Below are 10,575 nucleotides of genomic sequence, written 5' to 3' on the forward strand. Positions count from 1 at the left end.
TTTTGACGAGTCTGCGCACACTCACGAACTCACTGCGCAGACCCTTGGACAACAGTGCGTAAAGACTAAAAAAAAGGTCATCATATCGGATTTTTTGTGCGCAGAGACCGTGTTAGCACTGCGCATTTGTGCATGTGCGCAGCTTAGAGGGAACATTGATGGTGAGATCGCTACATTAGACTGCATCATAGAATATGTTTCGAAGTTTAATAGTGAACTATATGCCGATAGAGAAAAGTACCGGTAATTAAAATTGTGTAATTTTGAACATGATCTATTTTTCAGATTCATCAGACTGGTTAGCGATTTATTACTCTTGTGCTATTAAATATGAAAATGCTGATCATCCATGGTAATATTAGAAAGGTGATCACAGTTGATCACCTATCTGAGATTTATGATGTTGTGAGATGTGCAGTTCGTAGTACCATCTAGGACAGAAAATTCACTACGGAATATTACGACAAGTCGCTTGAATTGAACGGCGATTTCTATGAATTGTCTGCCAAAGATATGGGACAATATGACTGGTTTGACGATGGAAGTGAGTAATTATATTCGATGCATGTCAACAGAATTATCGTCATAAAGCGATGATCATGGTAATCATACTGTACTGAAATTATCTTGTCTTGTTCGATATCTGTAATAGAAACGAATATAGATTTTTAGCCAAAATCACGCCGTGTTATGCAGGGCTTTAGAGCAGCCGCAAATTTAAACTGCTCCTGCTCTAGCTGCTGCTCCGGCTCTGAAATGATCGCATTGGCCTGTCTATATCAGGGGTGACCAACCCGTGGGCCAAATATGGCCAGCGAGAGGGTTTTGCGTGACCCGTGAGTTAATTTCCTAATATATTATCGAAAATGAATTGCTCAGATTGTGAACTTGCAATGCCAACAAAAAATTACAATTCTTGCTGCGACACTTGGGATGTTGATGACTAAAATATCAGTTCCGACGCATTGGCAGATCCAGGGTCCAGTCACCTTTTCAGTAAGTCGTCGTACATTACAATAAAGTAAAATAGCAGCGAAATTTTTCTTCACGCTTTGCGTGTTTAATTTTCGCACGATTTCTTGCTTGGTAGCCTTCCCCCTACTGAAAACGAAAAAAACGCCTATTTTATCCGATTGAGTCTAACTGTATTCGCAATTACGGGAGAAAGTCTTTTCGCGTTTGCGCTCGCATAAAGATCGTCAATGGTGAAATGGCGATATCGATGCCAAATAGTCGTGTCCTTGCAAACTGAGTCTAGCGGGCGGTATACAATAGACCCGCAATACTCGAGTAATAATATTATTGACCTTGTTTATTTATAAATTTCGAAAATTTTATCTGCTTGGCGTGGCTAGTGGACCGCGAACTCGTTCGTCAATTACATGTGGCTCTTCAGTCGAAAAGGTTGGCCATTCCTGGTCTATATAGATTACTAATCTACCATAGGTTAGTACTTTTTTGTTTCCCGAATAGAATATGTTGGAATATGTTGATATGAACTTCTTCAACGAATATGTGATGTTCTCCTAGGGTGATTTTATTTTTATCTAAAAACCGAAGATTTTGACCGATAAAATCTGACATTCTGTCGATTTTGACATTTTTAACCCTAAAAATCTTAATTTTGATGAATTTGTGATCTCGTATATGTAAATTGCCTGTTTTCCCCCATTACCTTAGAATTTTAGGTTACTGCTTATCGTCATTTCTGGTCGGAACTGTCTGTTCTTACGAAATAGTTAGGCCTAAAAAAATTTTGCTCTTTCTGCAATAAATTGACTCGCTATTACCGGCAAGCTGATAATTTGCTGGGCTTTAATGAAGATATTTATTACAGAGTCAACCTGCATCGGTATATTCTCCAGAAGACGAGCGCAGCATCGAGGTACAGCAAAAAGCAATAAGTGTCAAGTGGACGAAAAGACTGCGTGACAAGAAAAGATTCAGGTTAGGATGAAAAGAACATTTGAATCGTGTCATGAGGCCATTTTGAATGGGATATCAACACAAAGTCTGTTCGAGATTTAGCCGATGTTGATCGATGCGCATTGGGCAGGTATAAAGCAGTGTTGGGATCAAGTCAATGATAATGACATCCCCTTACCACGTTCATGCAATAGGCTAGTCCTACAACGTATGCAATGCATGCACCAATTATTGACGATTATTATCAATGTGTAATATCATACAGCAGGGGCGGCATTACATTCCAATTTTTCAATGTTGGTGACACACATCTCAGAAGTTTGTCCAAACTTAATCCAAACCTTTCTTCAACTATGCCACATTGCAGGGATCATGGAAAGACAAGCTCTGCAACAAGTTGAGGGAATGGAGAAGACACCATGAAAAAGAAGTTCTCGTCTTAAACTTTGAATAGCAGAAGCATGGACGCTGCGGCAAACGGAAATCTCAGCAGCTTGTGGAAAAATCTAGTCAACGCTGCAAGAATTCTCGAGTCACAACATCCAATGTGAGCATTTTAGTATCTTGCTTTCTTGATCTAGATATCTTCAATATGAATATTTTGATATGATACTGATAACGCCAACAGACAATGTTACGTCTAATTTTTCTCGTGTCTGTGCGCATGCGAGCAGCTTAGAAGGAACATTGGCAAGAAGTAGCACCTTGCACCGATAACCGGTCATGTTTTGATTAGGATCTATTTTGTCCTACAGAGTCAACATGTATACTCTCCACAGACGACGAGCGCAGCATCGAGATACATCAAAACGCAATAAGAGGCAAGTGGAGAATACCTGACATGGAAACGATTCTAGATAGGATGAAAAGAACATTCGAATCGCGTTGCGAGGCCATTCTGAATGGGATGTCAACACAGTCTGCTGGAGATTTACCCGATCTTGATCGATGCGCATTGGGTACCGTAGGTATAAAGCAGTGTTATGATCAAGTCACTGACGGCACAATCCCTCGGCATTTGTGGCATGCGCAATCATTTTTCATGACACAACAAATGACATATATATTATAACTAGGGCCATTTTTATATGACCTTAGAAAATCAATAATATGACTTTATTTTTTGAAAATATGAATTTATGTGAAAATGGTGTATTTTTACATGCAAATATCGGCACTGACGGAACTAAAGAGTAAAACCTATGCAACAACAGTTATACACGTCCATTTTTTATTCTAAATCACTGTTGCAGTACAGTAGTAGTGTGAAATGTTAAAGTCTTTGAAGTTACGATTCGGACGTAAAATGACTTTGGTAAGGAAAGTGAGAGAGCTCCACAGACGCTGATGTGGGTTGCCACTTCTGCAGGGGTGCATAAAGCGCTGGTGAAATGTCTTGTATTTGCAGCTCCATTATTTGTTAAACCTCGTTTTTGTCCAATCGCTTCTTAATGTAAATTTTGAGCTTTATGACCTAATCAGGAAAATGTGACTTCATAGCTTTAATATAGCTCAAAGGGATACGGTTTTGTGTTGAAATTGATTTCACGACTTGCTGATGCATAGAACAAAATATGGCTTTGATTGGCCTTAATTATTACCATGGGTTAGCAAAAAGTGAAGTCAGTTTTCAAAATGTATAAAACTCGTCGGTGACCTAAAGATACTTTTTAAATTAACATACATTGTTCTTTTTGGGCAGATTTTAGTTTTCTTGAATTTTTTAATCGCACATACTTCCAGACGTAGACATTTCTTCCTTAGATATAAGGGCGACCAACCCTCGGGCTGCAAGGCGATTCTAGAAATTGATTATAATATTTATTAGTACTCGCAGAAATATTGTCAGCGGTGAAACCTTTGCACAACGCGATGTACGCAGCCTCGCCGCAACCTTGATATTCATATGTCCAAGCTTGGAATAATCCTTGTCAAATGAGCCCAGAGGTATACAAAGGCGACCTGCAACTCCTTGCAGGACATGACTGCACACTTGGTTGTCGTAACATAATTGTCATCGAATTTGCTGCGTAGTAATATATGTCATGTTTTCACCCTTGCCCAACCGTGTTACCTCCTGTCGGATGACTGAAAATCTTTATCAACATTAGAGGGGCCCGCGCAAGGTTTCAAAGTCGCTGATTTACTTTACGACGTCGCAGTCGCGTCAAAACATACATTGAGTTGATTTCTGACACTTCTCGTTCAGGTCGTCAAAAACTGGGGTGGATGGTCGGGATCCCAACGATCTTCAATTCTTCAATGACAACTATGGCAGCTTCCTGTTTGTTGACAAAGTAAGTTGCTTGGTGTATGTGTAAGCATTATGTCACTGTGTTGTGGACACAAGCAAATCGCATGGCTCACTGCCATCAGGCTACATCATTCACATCATACAAAAAAGGCAATTTATGGCACTATTAACACTGTATTGCTGTATTAACACTGTATTTGATAAAAATTGGTATCTCGAAAGGTCACTGTAAATCGAAAGAATGATGTAATCCAATATCAGTGAGTAACGAGATTTTCCCGTGTCCATGCTACTGTAGGACACTATGGTGAAATTGTCACTAGTATATGGCGTCCAATCAAAGAAGATGATGTGAAACCAATATTGGCCCCTACTATTTCACTTAGAAAGTTGCAGTGTTACGACTGATGCTAAAATCATTCCACTCTGGGTACCATTATGCTCGCTCGATATCCTTGAAAGCACCATCACGTACGATCGTTTTCTTACCTCTTTGCATGACCCCGACTCGTGCGGTAATGACTTATTAGGTAGGCTTACCATATTTTGGAAATCTAAAAAGAGGACACTTTTTCAGAAATTTGAGACTTGCAAAACCGGAGAAGAATTCTCAAAAATCGGTGAATTTTGCCCACTTTGTGACCGGTTGACTGGAAAATTTTTAAAAAAGGTCAACTTTTCGCTCAGAGCTCCAATCACCGTTTTTCACTCCGAAATACCCGCAATAGAGTCACTTCTGTGCTAATTTACGGCATATCACTCGCATTTCGCTCTAAATGTGACCTAAATTTTCAAAAACGAGGACAAAATCCCAAAAAAGAGGACAAAAGGGCGTCCTCCGAGGACACTTTTAAAAAAGTCAAGAAAGAGGACAAATCCTATTGAAAGAGGACGCATGGTAACCCTATTATTAGGCCTCATACTCAACTCAATTCATAATCTCAGACCACATCGATAGTACTAAGCTAATATTTTTATTTATCAGGAGCCAAAGAATTATATCCGACGATCAAGTACAATACGATCCTGAATGAATGGAAAGTTCTCTTCTATGGCAAAGTTATCAAAGGGGTCAGAAGCTTCCATCATGCTATGGCCATAATACTGGCAATATACTGGCTGTTCAACATCAAGTTCGCTCCATCAGCCTCTAATTCATGGTCCGTCGTCACGAACTCTCCTTCGAAACTTCCGAACGTTAAGTACACTGCGGCTGTCTCGAAACTTTGTAACGTTAGGTAGACTTTGGCTGTTTGTAGTAAATTAATTTGAATAATTCACCAAGGACAGGTCAATATTTTTAGCCGTTATAATTCTTGTGTCATTGCATTAGGTACTCGGCGCCTTTCACTGTGACAATTTGTAATAACTTGATTAATCGAGGACCGGTCAATGTTTCAAGCCGGTATATTAATTCTTGTTTCATTACATACGTTTCGAAACTTTCTAACGTTAGGTGTGGCTGACTGTGGCTGTTCATTGTAATTTAATTTGATTAATTTATTGAGGACGGGTCAATGATTTTAGCCGTTATTATAATTCTGGTTTCATTACATATGTCCAAAACTTCAAAACATTAGGTACTAGGCCGCTTACACTGTGGCTTTTTGTAGTAAATTAATTCATTGATGACGGGTCAATATTTTTAGCTGTTGTTGTAACAATTCTTCTTTCATTGTATAAATTCCAAAACTTCTTAACGTTAGGCTCTCTGCGGCTTACACTGTGGCTTTTTGTAGTAAATTAATTAATTTATGAGGGGCCAATATTTTTAGCCGTTGTTGTAAGAATTTTTCTTTCATTGCATAAGTTCCAAAACTTCTTAACGTTAGGTACTCTGTGGCCTGCTCTGTGGCTTTTTGTAGTAAATTAATTCATTGATGACGGGCCAATGTTTTTAGCCGTTGTTGTAATAATTCTTCATTCATTGCATAAGTTTCAAAACTTCTTAACGTTAGGCACTCTGCGGCTTACACTGTGGCTTTTTGTAGTAAATTAATTCATTGATGACGGGCATATATTTTTAGCCATTGTTGGAATAATTCTGGTTTCATTACATAGGTCCAAAACTTCAAAACATTAGGTACTATAGGCGGCTTTCACTGTGGCTTTTTGTAGTAAATTAATTCATTGATGACGGGTCAATATTTTTAGCTGTTGTTGTAATAATTCTTCATTCATTGCATAAGTTCCAAAACTTCTTAACGTTAGGCACTCTGCGGCTTACACTGTGGCTTTTTGTAGTAAATTAATTCATTGATGATGGGCCAATATTTTTAGCCGTTGTTGTAATAATTCTTCATTCATTGCATAAGTTCCAAAACTTCTTAACGTTAGGCACTCTGCGGCTCACACTGTGGCTTTTTGTAGTAAATTAATTCATTGATGACGGGTCAATATTTTTAGCTGTTGTTGTAACAATTCTTCTTTCATTGTATAAATTCCAAAACTTCTTAACGTTAGGCTCTCTGCGGCTTACACTGTGGCTTTTTGTAGTAAATTAATTAATTTATGAGGGGCCAATATTTTTAGCCGTTGTTGTAAGAATTTTTCTTTCATTACATATGTCCAAAACTTCAAAACATTAGGTACTAGGCCGCTTACACTGTGGCTTTTTGTAGTAAATTAATTCATTGATGACGGGTCAATATTTTTAGCTGTTGTTGTAACAATTCTTCTTTCATTGTATAAATTCCAAAACTTCTTAACGTTAGGCTCTCTGCGGCTTACACTGTGGCTTTTTGTAGTAAATTAATTAATTTATGAGGGGCCAATATTTTTAGCCGTTGTTGTAAGAATTTTTCTTTCATTGCATAAGTTCCAAAACTTCTTAACGTTAGGTACTCTGTGGCCTGCTCTGTGGCTTTTTGTAGTAAATTAATTCATTGATGACGGGCCAATGTTTTTAGCCGTTGTTGTAATAATTCTTCATTCATTGCATAAGTTTCAAAACTTCTTAACGTTAGGCACTCTGCGGCTTACACTGTGGCTTTTTGTAGTAAATTAATTCATTGATGACGGGCATATATTTTTAGCCATTGTTGGAATAATTCTGGTTTCATTACATAGGTCCAAAACTTCAAAACATTAGGTACTATAGGCGGCTTTCACTGTGGCTTTTTGTAGTAAATTAATTCATTGATGACGGGTCAATATTTTTAGCTGTTGTTGTAATAATTCTTCATTCATTGCATAAGTTCCAAAACTTCTTAACGTTAGGCACTCTGCGGCTTACACTGTGGCTTTTTGTAGTAAATTAATTCATTGATGATGGGCCAATATTTTTAGCCGTTGTTGTAATAATTCTTCATTCATTGCATAAGTTCCAAAACTTCTTAACGTTAGGCACTCTGCGGCTCACACTGTGGCTTTTTGTAGTAAATTAATTCATTGATGACGGGCCAATATTTTTAGCCGTTGTTGTAATAATTCTTCATTCATTGCATAAGTTCCAAAACTTCTTAACGTTAGGCACTCTGCGGCTCACACTGTGGCTTTTTGTAGTAAATTAATTCATTGATGACGGGCCAATATTTTTAGCCATTGTTGTATATAACTCTTCTTTCATTGCATAAGTTCCAAAACTTCTTAACGTTCGGTACTCTTCGACTTACACTGTGGCTGTTAGTAGTAAATTAATTGCGCCATGACATGACAATATTTTTAGCCGTTATAGTCATTCTTATTTCATTACGTATTATCCGAAACTCTCGCCATTTCAGAATTTTTCTTGTTTTGATGCATTTGTTCCAACACTGAATTGCTTGTTTTAATTCATATCCTGGCTACAGATTTTGTGCCAGTCGGTCCAAGGTGAAAGGTCAATTGAAGTCTCAGGTCAGACGTGTTTTCGAGATTACATGACGGGCAGAAACATGTTAGGCAACAGGTGGAACTAAACCTGTCGTACGGTTTTACATGACGGACATGTATTAAGAGGTACCAGGTGTAAACATGTCTATGGACACCTTTATTTTTTACAGTGTATATAAACCTGCACTTAGGTAGGAATTCTGGATTCGATCTCGGTCGGACTCAAATCCACAACCCATTGGTGCTGTAACTGTGGATTATACCACTACGCTACCTCGCCACGTACACCTTCGGGTATGATCGCACAGTTGCAGCATAGATGGCACCAAAATTGAGAAACAGATTTTAATAAACACGTACCGTACAGCCTGTTCATTTCTATCTAGCAGCTCATCTTGACGTTATTCTGGAGTAGCGGTTATGTTTATCACAGGAGAAAATTTTGTTTTGCAAACAAATTTATCCAAATCCGCAGGAAAACGTCGCGAAACAGCAACATGCTCAGGCTATTGGCAATTTGGCAACGAAAAGGAGTTTGCGCAATTATATCCCGAAGTTATTTCAGTTATGGACCGGAACAGCTTGTGATTTCTTATAATTAAAAAAATATATAAATTAAGTTTATCAACCGTTTTGCAAATTTGAGGTTTCGCGGACCCCTGAAAATGCTTCGCCGACCCCCGGTTGAGAACCACTGCTTTAGACCATGGGTACGAAACCAGTGGATGCTGGACTATATAGTACGCATCGGCATTTTGTCGCCGCCATTTTCGCCCCATGACACACCAAGATTCATGAAGTTTTGGCTGCCATGTGACTCCGCGAAGTTCGAGCCCTGTCAACAAGTTCGACGGCGATAAAACCCTGAAACGAATACTGCAGAAATCAAAACTGCGCTGTGGAGAAATGCGAATTTGTAATCACCACGTGTTTTTCGTATTAGTTTGATATATTCTAGAACGTGTGAGCAATAAAATTATCCGAGGTCACGAAATAACAGCAGACGTTTCAAAAAGGCTATTATTACTAATGGGTCCGCTCGGAGCTAACCCACGAGAAATTCGTAAATAATCTTAACCGTGGGACATGAAGATGACGAAAGATTGTAGGATTACGTGCCTTTTATGTCCGAAGTCATTACCTCCGTTAGCTCAACAGGTAAATCCGATCACATATAGGCGGACGGATGATAGTATTGATTGTAATTTATGCAAGTGCCGATATCATGGCTGAAGAAAACAGATCCGTACTAAGCCGATAGAAATAATTAGTCCGATAATGTGATCGTCGTTACATATTGAGGCCGGTTCGTGATTCGCGTAATACCATAATTACTGCGCTGTATGTGTTTGTTACTCGCGCTAACCAATATCCATGGTTCATATTACTACAGTCAGTGGTTGCACTCAATATATTGGCAATCGGTTCGGTTACAAAATGTCTATCCTGGTCACTAATGTTAGAACATTCGTGATAATGATCCATTTTAAAGAACTGGTGCGAGCCAGCTGAATCGTTTCACTACATATGTTCCACATTACCTTTCTCAAAATAGATACGAATAATTTTGAATTTGGAAAGGCTATGCAATAGAAAATAAAGGCGAACGAAATGGCCTTTTCAAAGGAATAATATTCATGCTGCCAACATAACACAGAAAGCAATGTAAATTTTTCACAAAATTTCGTTGCCTTCAGAGGATATTCAACGTTTTGGCGAAACTATCTACCACTAAACCACACGGAAAGGGTCGAAATCAATGTAACGTGAAAATATACCTAAAATTCCCGGAATCTTCCCAAAGCGAAACAGAATTGGCGTTTATAGTGGAAGCGGTGAGAAATCACTCAGATGGCCGTAAACCGCGCCGGGATACCGAAGTTAGAATTGCCCGTTAGAGTCTGGTGCCGGGAGAGTATAGTAGAGTTGAGTCAGAGTAATAGTCACTGTAATAAATTTGTTGGAGATGGTGATCAGACATGGGGTAATCGCGATTAGTAATCGTAATCGATTACGACGATTACAGCATTTTGAAGTAATCGTAATCGCAATCGATTACATTCGAAAAAAATCCGAAGTAATCGTAATCGACTACTTCCCATATCTAATCGATTTGTTTGTGAATGAACGATTACTTTTTGTTTGTACAAGGACTATGACATAAACTGAATATCCGTGAACAAGAATCAGATAATATACCACGTTAGCGTTAGCACAAACGTCTGTTTTAAAACGCCACTGACTCATTATTACGTCAGAAGTATTAGCTCCGCTCGTCATTGCGTAACAAGTATCCACATATAGTAAACAGACATGCGATGGACATTGTAGTGTGATTGTAAGAACACCTCCCGTGGTGTATATCAGGTTATCAATACACTACAGAAGCCGCTACCTCGCAGCAGGATATTGATCACCACTCTGCCTATAGTTTCAAATAGTAACTTATGTATTAATGTTTAGTTGTGCTTAGTTAAACGCAGTTTGCCATTGCTGCTTGGCGAGCAGGAGGCCTACGTACGCACGTGCCCCTGACGAAGATTCGGAATTTTGTACTCGTCGAATAAGACATTGCAGTTTCC

The 10,575-nt window shown here is 38.7% G+C and overlaps 1 long non-coding RNA gene across 4 annotated transcripts; it reads left to right on the forward strand.

Moving 5' to 3' along the window:
* The first annotated feature begins 279 nt into the window (after nucleotides 1-279).
* Nucleotides 280-7,747, forward strand: LOC145448438 (uncharacterized). Of its 4 annotated transcripts, none has more exons than XR_013917904.1 (6): nucleotides 280-544; nucleotides 1,838-1,947; nucleotides 2,294-2,473; nucleotides 2,682-2,894; nucleotides 4,136-4,223; nucleotides 5,166-7,747. It is a non-coding gene; the product is annotated as an uncharacterized LOC145448438 (long non-coding RNA). The 4 variants fall into 3 exon arrangements; XR_013917905.1 differs by having other exon boundaries at nucleotides 1,838-2,056; XR_013917906.1 differs by having other exon boundaries at nucleotides 2,706-2,894.
* Nucleotides 7,748-10,575: the final 2,828 nt, after the last annotated feature.

The sequence above is a fragment of the Botryllus schlosseri genome, chromosome 10 (assembly GCF_051294905.1).
Source record: "Botryllus schlosseri isolate E-star chromosome 10, Bs_hap1, whole genome shotgun sequence".
NCBI classification, from domain to species: domain Eukaryota; kingdom Metazoa; phylum Chordata; class Ascidiacea; order Stolidobranchia; family Styelidae; genus Botryllus; species Botryllus schlosseri.